Raw genomic sequence first — 11,664 nt, 5'->3', positions numbered from 1 at the left:
AACAACTCCGCTATATGTACCCAATGGTTCTCCTTTGTGTACTTTATGTCATTAATTAATGCTTTCTCTTCTTGTAAGAAAATGTTCTTTTTAGGAGACCTATCTATTGAAATGTCTGCATTTGTAGTATCCTCTGAATCAACAACAATCACCTGAAATACCACAACGCCTTTATTGAACATCTAATGTATTGTACATGGTAGTTCGCCGTGTATATTTTTGTTATTCTGGATTAGTAAATGACTATGGACAATGTAAATGTGTTAGTCAAATATTTGGTACTTACCTATAGACGTTCCCAATATTCTCTCATTATGACTTGTGCATATATATTCATTTTCTGTTATTCGGTGTGCTATGGACCCCATCCCTTTTGTCAACAGGCTTTTGCATATTTGAAGCTTTTCCCAAAGTTTTCATAACGAATTCTCTTCTTATTCTTCTTCGCCAAGTGGTTTATATGGGTAAAGTCCACCCTTCACATGTAACAAGACCTTTTCCAAACCCAAGTGAGTTGGACTTTGAACTGTAGGAGTTAGGCTTTGACCCCGTGATTAAGGCTTCGGCTTGCAGTACTTGGGTTAAGGAGGAAAAAAGCCATACGGGCCTGATATGAATTTAATTGCAAGCGCACAAATCGTACAAGTAATAAAATGATGAGTAAATTATTGTTCCCACAAGAATGTATTGACAAACAAAATTAATGTCAAACAAGCAACAACTATGTAAATTGGGTGAAAATGATGAGTGGTTGGTTTGTTTTTTAACTAAACTAAAACAAAGAACAACAGAGCAATTGTGTAAATACAAATGTAATCAAAGATGGAAAGCACTAGGGTACTTAATTTCACCGCACCTTATCCAATTCAATTCCCTTGGTAATCCCTAATTCCCCTCTCAATATTGACAATCGATCTCCCTAACCTATCCAATGCTCCATGTCTGGTCACACCGGAAGTATCTCTATCTCTAATCCTTGTTATGTCGAATAATCGGATTCAAAAGACAAAGACCCATTAAGTTTTGTCGATTAACCATTTTGCGATTGCATAGGTCATGACCCTATATTTCTATGGTTCATACACCCTATGTCATCTATGGCTTGAGGCAAACCCTAGAAAGCTCCTTTCGGTTATGTCTGGTCACACTGAAAATATCTCTATCTCTAATCCTTGGTATGTCTAACAATCAGATTCAAAAGACAAAGACCCATTAAGTTTTGTGGATTAACCATTTAGCGATTGCATAGGTTATGCCCCTATATCTCTATGGTTCATACACCCTATGTCATCTATGGCTTGGGGCAAACCCTAGAAATCTCCTTTCGTTTTCAATCTAGGCAACAAAGCATTTAGATGGTGATCAAGCATCCAAAAGCATTAGGCATATCTATAGACAATCAATTAGAGAGAGAAATCAAGAAATAAAGAAATCAAGTTTATTGAATCATCAAGGTTTGGTTACATTAAGACCCTAGTAAAGAAATCTAGCAACTCATAGAGTCAAGATACATCATCAAGTAATGGAAATCAACCATACAAACCAAGATAAAAGAGAAGAGAGAAAACCCCCTTGTGAACCCTCTTTTTCTCCAAGCTCCAATGGTGGCCTCCAGGCTCTCCTTCTCTTCCCCCTAAAGTGTAGAATGTTAAAACCCTAAAAATCTACCTATTTATACCCCCTAAACCCATATGTCGTTTATAATAAGCATTGGTATCGTTTTGAGTCGGACCCACATGAGTTTAGGGCATTTTCAGAAAGTTGAAAACTATAGAGTCGAGATCTGGGTATGGTCCGATCGATCGGAATTGCTGGCTGTTAAGTTCTGACTTTTCACTGGCCGATCTATTGGGGACCAAGTCCGATTGATCGATTTTACCCTCTGCCATTTTCTGTAATTTCTTCGATCTTCGATCCAATTTGACTCCTTTTCGTCTGATATATTCCTAGGCACCTGTAATGTGGATATATACATTTCTTAGGCAGCATCAATTTCAAATTGACTCTAAATGGTACAAGATTGCATGTAAAGGATGTATAATTATATTTATATAATTAGCACATCAAACACCCCCACACTTAACATTTGCTCGTCCTCGAGTAAATTGAGAATGACGAAAGGATTTTCATTGAAGCTCAAATGAAAACAAAACACTAATACGAATGCAAAAATATGAAACTAATCTACGCCACTTTCATAGGACTCACGATGACACTTAGCATGTGCCACAAGTGTTTAAACCCCCTAGGTGCCCCTAGTAAGAGGAGTTGTGACTCCTAAGGATTTACTAGAATGATATCCACAAACATTAAACAACTTCATTGCCAAAATTCATGCCATCAACAAGAGTATAAAATGGACCCACAATTGCACCCTTCAAGTGTCTTATCTCATCCACCTTGCTTAACATATCAAGAATTGATGGACATAATGGATTTCACTTGATATTTGGCTCCAAAGTGACAATAACAAAGGTCATGTAGTCTTCCAAGAACAATAAGAATCAAAGAGCAAATACAATGAACATTTATTCAAACTTCATTCTTATTCACATTTTTCTCTCTCTTTCTTTTCAAAGGTGACTTGTCCAATGTTCAACCTCCTTAAGCTTTCTAAATGACCCATGTAAGCTTTCGATCAATGACTCCCAATCCAGTTGGCTTAGGGCACTAGGTGTTGAGACACCCCAATGGATCTAATTACCCAAGTCAAAAAGGCTACGAGGTTAAACTAGTCACCAAAGTACTCTAACATTCATTTCCTACCTTTTTACGTGAAACTCATTGCTTGCTAGGCAAGAGGCTCGGTTACTCAGTAGAAAATTCATGAAAGAAACCATTTATTTATAGACATAATAATAATTTTTCTTTTCTTTTCTATATATATATTTTTTTCTTTTCATTGCTCAAGTAGTGCTACTTAGAATCAAATTGATCTTAAAAAAACACAATTGGCCAAAGTCAAGTCACATTTCATACCCCACAAACAAGTGTTCCATATTCACAAAAGCATAACGGACAAAATAATTTTCAAGATAGGAAACACTCAATTGGAAAGAATGTCCATAGCAAGATCCATCAATGCTTCAAAGATCACAAAATTCATCCAAATACACTCAAGAATGACATGGCATAAGGCATTTGAAGTCAAAATTTTTTATTTCAAGCAAAAACTAGGAAAACCTAAATTCCCACCCCCATACTTAAAATATGCAATGTCCTTAATGCATGGAATGGGTGAAAATAGACATAAAGAGGTAGATATAGAACAATAAAACCTGGGTTGCCTCTTAAAAGCGCTTGGTTTAAAGTCTTCAACCCGACTTCCCTTTGTGAATTCAACCGGGATCCTTGAGGGTTGTTGTGTAAACTCCCCTTGTTGGCTTCTTAGGATTAACATTATATTTCTTAGGTGCCATGCAAGGAGCACAAGCCTTCATCACCACCTCTTCCTTAGGAAAGACATTTTTCTTCATTTTCTTTGTCTTCCTCTTCTTCTTTTTCTTTCTCTTCTTTTTCTTCTCCTTGGATTCTCCAACTTGAGGTTTTGCTACATCAATTTCAGCTTGGGAGGCTGCCTTAGGAACTTCATGCTCAACCTTGGAATTTTGGCATAGGAAAATTTCGACTGGAATATATGGAGCTTCCTTCTCAAAAGTGTCGGTGATGACCATGTCAATATTCTCTATTTGGAGACATTGTTGAGAAATCTCTTCTTGCCTCCTAGTTCCAAACACTTTAAAAGTAATTTGGTCACCTCCCCCACCTCTCAAAGTAAGCTTCTCTTTCTTTACATCAATCAAAGCTCTCCCGGTGCTCAAGAATGGTCTCCCCAAGATTATGGGAGTAGTAGGGTTGGCCTCCATATCCAAGATAAGAAAATCCACCGGGAACATGAGCTCACCCACCTTCATTAACACATCCTCCACTATGCCAAGAGGGTACTTAATAGATCTATCCGCCATTTGTAAAGACACCGTGATTGGACTAATTCCTGCATCCCAATTTGCTTTGCAACCGACAATGGTATCAAATTGCTGCTAGCTCCAAGATCACACAAAGATCTTTCATTCAAGGTGTTTCCAATGGTGCACAGGATTGTGAAACTTCCCAGATCATCTTGCTTAATTGGGAGCTTTCTTTGCACAATGACACTACACTCTTCGGTCAATTGTATCTTTTCATGCTCCTTCAACCTCCGCTTCTTGGATAAGATCTCATTCATGAACTTGGCATAGCTAGGAATTTGCTCTAAAGTTTTGGCAAAGGGGATGTTCACTTGAAGCTTTTTGAATACCTCTAAGAACTTAGAGAATTGATCATCTTTTTCTTGTTGCTCTTTAACCTTTGAGGAAATGGAATTAGAGGCACATAAGCCTTGACTGGAGGTGCTAGAAGAGAACTATCGGGCCAATCCAGCTCCACAGCATACCGAGTTTGCATATCTTTCTCATTTTTGCATTTTTCTATCTTTTCTGCATTTGCCAATCGATCGGGATGGGGTTCGATCAATCGGCTTTGGCCTCTATTAAACTTTCATCAAGTTGGTCCGATCGATCAGGCACCCCATCCGATCGATCGGCAATATCTTCTAGACACTTTTCAGCTTCTTTTTCCCCAGTTTTGCTGCACTTCTTCTTTTCCTGCAAAATTTTCACCTTTTTGACATCTAGATCATTGGCAATTTTAATCATTTTACCAGTTCGGAGTGTGATTGTCATGCATTGCTCCTTCTCCTTCCCTTTTGGATTCACCTCCGATTGGCTTGGCAAGGTACCTCTTTCTCTATATGACAAAGTGTTAGCTATTTGCCCCATTTGTACCTCAAGATTCAGGATGGAAGCTCCATAGTTTTGCATCAAAGTTGCTTGAGCTTGTAGAGTGGCATCGATTTTGTTCATTTATTGCTCCGTCCTTGTCATAAATTGGGAGGTATGAGTTGTAAGTGTATCTAGGCCTCCAACAAGCTTTGAGAACATCTCCTCAATATCCCTCTTCTTCTCTTAGGGCTGCACTAGATGTTGAGGATTTTGCACATTTTAAGTATTGCTCCAAGAGAAGTTGGGGTGATTTCTAAATCCCGGAGTGTAGAAGTTAGAATAAGGATCATTTTTGGGGTTGATTGAAGTTGCCTCCACCAATGAAATTCACTTGCTCACTAGAGTTAGAAGAAGAAGTAATAAGACACTCCCTCGTAGGATGGCGTCCACATCAATAATCACAAGAAATATAGGAAGGTGTGTTTTGCATAGCATGTACCCCTTAAGCTTGATTTAGAGACAATGCATCAATCTTCTTTGCCATAATAGTCAAGGTAGACATAACTTCATCATCTCTATAACTTCCCTCTTGCTTAGGATTCCCACTCACTGAAGACCAAGAGTTAGTGGTTTTAGCCACTTTTTCAAGTAATTCTCTAGCCTCATCTTAATTCTTTGTCATGAATGAACCTCCCATAGCCACATCAATAGTCTCTTTAATATGCATGCTCAACCCATTATAGAAAACTTGATACACCACCCATTCCGAAAGGCCATGATTTGGGCAACTTCGAATAATTCCTTTAAAGCACTCCCAAGCCTCATAAAATGATTCAAGATCTTTTTGGCCAAGAGACATGATATCTGCCCTAATTGCACCGCCTTGGCCGGAGGAAAGAATTTCATCAAGAATTGCTCCGCCATCTCATCCCAAGTGGTGATAGAATTGGGAGGCAAGGACATCAACCACACCTTAGCCTTGTCCCTCAAAGAGAATGGGAATAACCTCAACAAGAAAGCATTTTTAGAAGCTCCGTTAATCCCAAAAGTAGTGCACACATGCAAGAAAGAGCGAAGATGGACATTGGGCTCTTCATTAGGAAAACCATAGAAAGTCACCGAGTTAGAGATAATGTTGATGATAACCGGCTTGATCTCAAAATTAGTAGCATTGATGAGAGGATAGCGGATGCTTGAGGGAGATGTATCCCAAGTAGGCCTAGCACAATCCTCAAGAGAGCGAGGATCAAATTGCCTCGGAGGGTTTTCAACCTCTTTACCCCCATTTCTTCCATAAGCACCCCCACCATTACCATCGCCATCATTAGCATTTAAACCACCACTGGACTCACCAACATTCCTCCTTGCTTGATTGTCTCTCACGTCTTCCATGATATTAAGAGTACGCCTTCCCAAGCTCATACAAGAGAAAGAATTTCTACAATAAAAATATAAAAACCAATTAACACAATTGAAAACCTAATTTGACATAAACCAATTGCCTCAATCTCCGGCAACGGTGCCAAAAACTTGATATGGATTTAATTGCAAGCGCACAAATCGCATAAGTAATAAAATGAAGAGTAAATTATCGTTCCCACGAGGATGTATTGGCAATTAAAATTAATGTCAAACAAGCAACAACTATGTAAATTGGGTGAAAAGGATGAGTGGTTGATTTTATTTTTTAACTATACTAAAACAAAGAATAAAAGAGCAATTAAGTAAACACAAATGTAATCAAAGATGGAAAGCACTAGGGTACTTAATTGCATCGCACCTTATCCGATTCAACTCCCTTGGTCCCTTAATCCCTAATTCCTCTCTCAATATTGACAATCGGTCTCCCTAACCTATCCAATGCTTCATGTCTGGTCGTACCGGAAGTATCTCTATCTCTAATCCTTGTTATGTCTAACAATCGGATTGAAAAGCCAAATACCCATTAAGTTTTGTGGATTAACCATTTAGCGATTGCATAGGTCATGCCCCTATATTTCTATGGTTCATACACCCTATATCATCTATGGCTTGAGACAAACCCTAGAAATCTCCTTTCGGTTTCAATCTAGGCAACAAAGCATTTAGATGGATCCAAAAGCACTAAGCACACCCATAGACAATCAATAAATGAGAGAAATCAAAAAATAAGGAAATCAAGTTTATTGAATCATCAAGGTTTGGTTACATCAAGTAATGGAAATCAACCATATAAACCAAGATAAAAGAGGAGAGAGAAAACTCCCTTGTGAACCCTCTTCTTCTCCAAGCTCCAATGGTGGCCTCTAAGCTCTCCTTCTCTTCCCCCTAAAGTGTAGAATGTTAAAACCCTAAAAATTTACCTATTTATACCCCCTAAACTCATATGTCATTTATAATAAGCATTGGTGTCGTTTTGAGTCGGACCCACATGAGTTTAGGGTGTTTTCAGAAAGTTGAAAACTGCAGATTCGTGCTCTGGGTATGGTCCGATAGATCAGAAGTGCTTGTTGTTAAGTTCTGACTTTTCACTGGCCGATCGATCAGGGACCAAGTCCGATCGATCGATTTTGCCTCTGCCATTTTCTGCAATTTCTTCAATCTTCAACCCAATTTAACTCATTTTCGTCCAATATGCTCCTAGGCACCTGCAATGTGCAAATATACATTTCTTAGGCAGCATCAATCACAAATTGACTCTAAACAATACAAGATTACATGTAAAGGATGTATAATTATATGTATATAATTAGCTCATCAGGGCCCGATGTATCTTCAAGAACCGGATAAACCAAAGCGGACAATATTATTGACATGTATGGTGTTTAATTATCCGCCATCAATATTCTGTTCATATGCATTATTACTGGTATTTATAAACCAACAAGGACATTATCATTTAATAATTTCAAAGCTTTACACTCAAATTGTAAGTCTAAAAGAGATGAACTCTATGTTCACGTATAAAAATTACGCAAATTCACTATTAAACATGTATTTATTCTACAACTAATACTACTACACACTATTGCAAGAAGGATGCTCAATTTCAGTGCAACCAATATTGCAACAAATGCAAACAGACGAGATAAATTCATTTTCAATGTGCCAGATTATGAAAAGTACCACATTCCTTAAAAGTTAACTAATAATTACTTTTAAGGAAATTGATGTTGAATTATACATAGCTACTGATTTGGTATAAACAATATAATTATTTATTTTAAATAATAGGTAACATAATATAATATTCATTCACATTGTAATATATAATATACATCCCTAACAATAGTAAAAATTAACTTAATACAATGTCTCTAAAACATAGTATGTTTCAAATCATATAACGTGCACGCGTGTATAAAAACAAGCATGAATGTGCATAGACACATCTAATGACACACATCGGCAAGCCAAACCTCTTATATCAATCTCAAATCACTTAACAAAATAAAAGTCCTAGCAACCCATTGCATAGATACTGATTTGATTGACATAACATCCATCAACATTGACAACATCTATAACAAACATGAGTTGAAGAACTTTGATGATAGCAACAATATATGTACTGTAGACGATGTGTCAAAGGGACATAAAAATTAGTGTAAACTTAAAAAGTATCACCAAATACTCGATCTTATTTGAAAGCTTATAAACTAGCTTATTTTTGACAGCTTGTAACTTAGCGTAAAATAAATTTCACCAGAAGAAACCTATTGTGTCAAAGTCCATAAAGTTGCACACTAAGTGGGTACCATTTTTAATCACATTCCTCTATCAACCATTAGATTAATTCATTCAATCTAGATTTCAACCAATAACCTTCACTACATGAGCATCATTCTGTCGTCGATCATCGGGACCTGGTTGGCTCTGTCATCGTTCATTAGTTTCAGTCCCTTGATTTTACCAACATTATCATCCATTTATTTGCATTCATGCAAAGCTTGACCTTACGTTACAGTCCACCATGGATGACTTGAAACAATCCTCGAGAAGATACTATATCACAGACCCTGATTTTTTCCCCAATAATCGCCATGTCAATCTTTTATCCCCAACAACAACAACAACAATAACAATTTCAAGATAGGTCAAGAAATCATCGTAAACCTAGTTTCAGAAATAGGTATTAGCTGATGGTGAAGCAACAAAAAAAGCGAGTCTACATCCTTGGACGCTATGTCTTTATGCTTCTCTACTTGCACAATCATTCACTACCGGATTGAATGATTAGTCAGAAATTGATAAACCTGTAAATCGATTGGAAGGGAATTTTTGTGATGTAGATCAATTAGATGCTCCAATTTAGATTGAGAAGACAAAGAGAGATGCGGTCAAACCAATGTTATAAAAACCGATCGTATAGGTTGTTTGAATCATAAAATCGGTGAACCATTCATTAAGTCGGCACGGTTCAACTAAAATACCAGATAAGTAATCGAATTAGAAAAACCATACAGTTATTTGAAAGATTAGTTATCTCATGTCGAACAAAGTAGCCTATATGGATGGGATAGTATCCCATTTTTTATAGGACTAAATATAAGTTTTCGTCCATCAACTGTACATGTGATTTCATTTTCATCCTTGAACTCAGTTGCATTAACAAGATTAACTATTGACTAGTGATTAATCTTTTCCTAATTGATCTTGCTAATCTCAATCCTCTCATAGCATCTTCGGCATACAAAGCCTATTTAATCAACCCCATGAAATTAGTTCCATTACTTTCTTCCTTATCATTTCTTGCACAACTTCCAAGAACTCTTCATTGAAAATTAAAGAGCTACTTCTCGAACCCTAACCCATAGTTTTGTCTAATTTGCGATTGTAAAGTCCCAACTTCTTGATTCAAGGGTACAAGTGGTGGATGAATTTGTGATTGTACCAATCCCGCCATACTCGCACCAAGGGCATGGTTTGGACCACTCAACTCAAATCCATATGGGCATCCCGAATTCAAGTTAAGAGGTGGGTCGCTTGGATGCGAGTCATTAGTTAGGTCCTCAGAGAGAGGGAGGAGAATTTGCGCTTCACGGTGGAGTTCTAGTGGTTCTTGACCAGTTTCTCCTTTCGTAGTTCTGGACAAGTCTCAGTAATAATTAATGTGGTTTCAAGGATGAAAGGTGTCACATTTTTATAACTTAAGTACATAACGTTGAAATTGTCAAAGTTTTCCATGTATGAATTTTCCAATATGCCACATAGATGATAGATGTCATGAAGGATATTTTCGGTCACTTTCACACTTGAAGGACAAACGTGTTACTTTCTCATAGTTAAGACAAGAAATTGAGAAAAAACTTAAAAGAACGAAAATGAAACCATGTGTATATTTTGCCTTTTTTGTGGCGTGGGATTGAAGAAAATTCCACAAGGTGAGATGACCGGCCGGGAAGGTGTTCTTTAAGGTGGTGCTGGCTGCTGACAAGGTTGCTTCACACTTTGTGTGGACCCAAAAGGTCTCAAGATTGGATCAGGATTACTTAAATTAACGAACAAAACTATCCTCCCAAATTTTTAGTTTTTAGGGATAAGTTGGTTTTTAAGCTTCAGATTTTCATAATTGTTTAGGCTTCTTTGCTAGGCCCTTATATTTAACCTAATTGTAAATTCGTAGGACATACTTCCCTCTTTCAAAAACTTGCAATGCTACCCCTACAGTTTTTGAGTCAATGGACAGTGGTGAAGAGACCAACTTTGTTTTTTGTCAATGCAAAAATCCGCAAGAATATACGTCAACGTTGGTGAGGCTATGACGTTGATAGTGAATCTCTTAGATCCTGCATGAACAATGAAATGGGTGGCCCTTCGTTTCCCGAGTACACATGGACACTCAAGTCAGTGTTCTTTAGAGAGAAATCAAAGTAATCGAAGTAAATCAATTCTTAGTGCATACCTCGTCTCAGGTGGATGATGCCTTTTATAGGCATTGTGGAGTGTGTTATTTTGGGATTTTCTTATTCCAGATTTCCCGTTTGAAATTTGAATAATAATTCATCTTAATCTTCACTTGGTTTAAACTTGAATGTTTTGAATTCAAATACACATGTATTTACGTGTCGAAATTCTCTGTGAAGTCTTCCTCCATGGGTTGAGTCTATGTAGGTACTTACTTCCTCAGGTCATGCATAGTTGTTGGGATTACTAGACGAATCCCATTACATTTTAATTAGGTTGACTGCCTAGTTCGCCTCTCTAGATTATCTCTAGGAAGTCATTCCCTCTGTATGCAATCTGTCATGCTGACTAGGCATGTAATTTTTTATTCATCCACATTTTCCAATACTTGTAAAAACATCTTTTATCTAAGTATTTGGGCTGATAGGGTGGGTGAATCAGCATTTTTATTTCCATTCTCCTACGGTGGCTTGATGGTCTCAAGTTTTGAGTTTCAGTTTTTTATATTTGAGTTTTTTTTTCCCTTTTTGATGTATTGCCAAAAAAATTATTAGAGTTAATTATGAACAAATATACTTTTTTATGGGTGTGTTTGCAAGTGGCCAAACTATAGGGATTTTTGTTTATAGGTTTTTGAAACCATAGGGGTGTGTTTATACCTCTTGAACCCAGGTTGATATTTTACAGTTGTCCTGGGTGGGATATTTAGAGGTGGTCAAAACGCGTAAGCATAAACCTCAAAAATGTCTTGTAGAAGATGAGAAAATTCAGAGGTGGGCATAGGCCAATTAGTGATGTGGATTTACTTAAAATTATGGCCATAAGTACCGTATACTGTTGAGATATTTTTAAGATGGTTATCACTGACATCTTTATCATTTTTGTTTTCCGATACTGTTTTTTTTTCTAACCTTCGTAATACTTAAAAAAAATTTCTGCTATCGATAATTGACCATCCATAAATATCAATTGAAGATTGAAAATTGAAAATGTGCATCTCTCGCTATGGGTATTATGT

The 11,664-nt window shown here is 37.1% G+C and overlaps 1 pseudogene; it reads left to right on the top strand.

Moving 5' to 3' along the window:
- The first annotated feature begins 5,530 nt into the window (after positions 1-5,530).
- On the top strand, positions 5,531-5,631 carry LOC119987582 (annotated as a pseudogene).
- Positions 5,632-11,664: the final 6,033 nt, after the last annotated feature.

This window comes from Tripterygium wilfordii, chromosome 20, assembly GCF_013401445.1.
Source record: "Tripterygium wilfordii isolate XIE 37 chromosome 20, ASM1340144v1, whole genome shotgun sequence".
NCBI classification, from domain to species: domain Eukaryota; kingdom Viridiplantae; phylum Streptophyta; class Magnoliopsida; order Celastrales; family Celastraceae; genus Tripterygium; species Tripterygium wilfordii.
The sequence above is the reverse complement of the archived record's forward strand: the minus strand, read 5'-3'. Positions and strand labels throughout refer to the sequence as shown.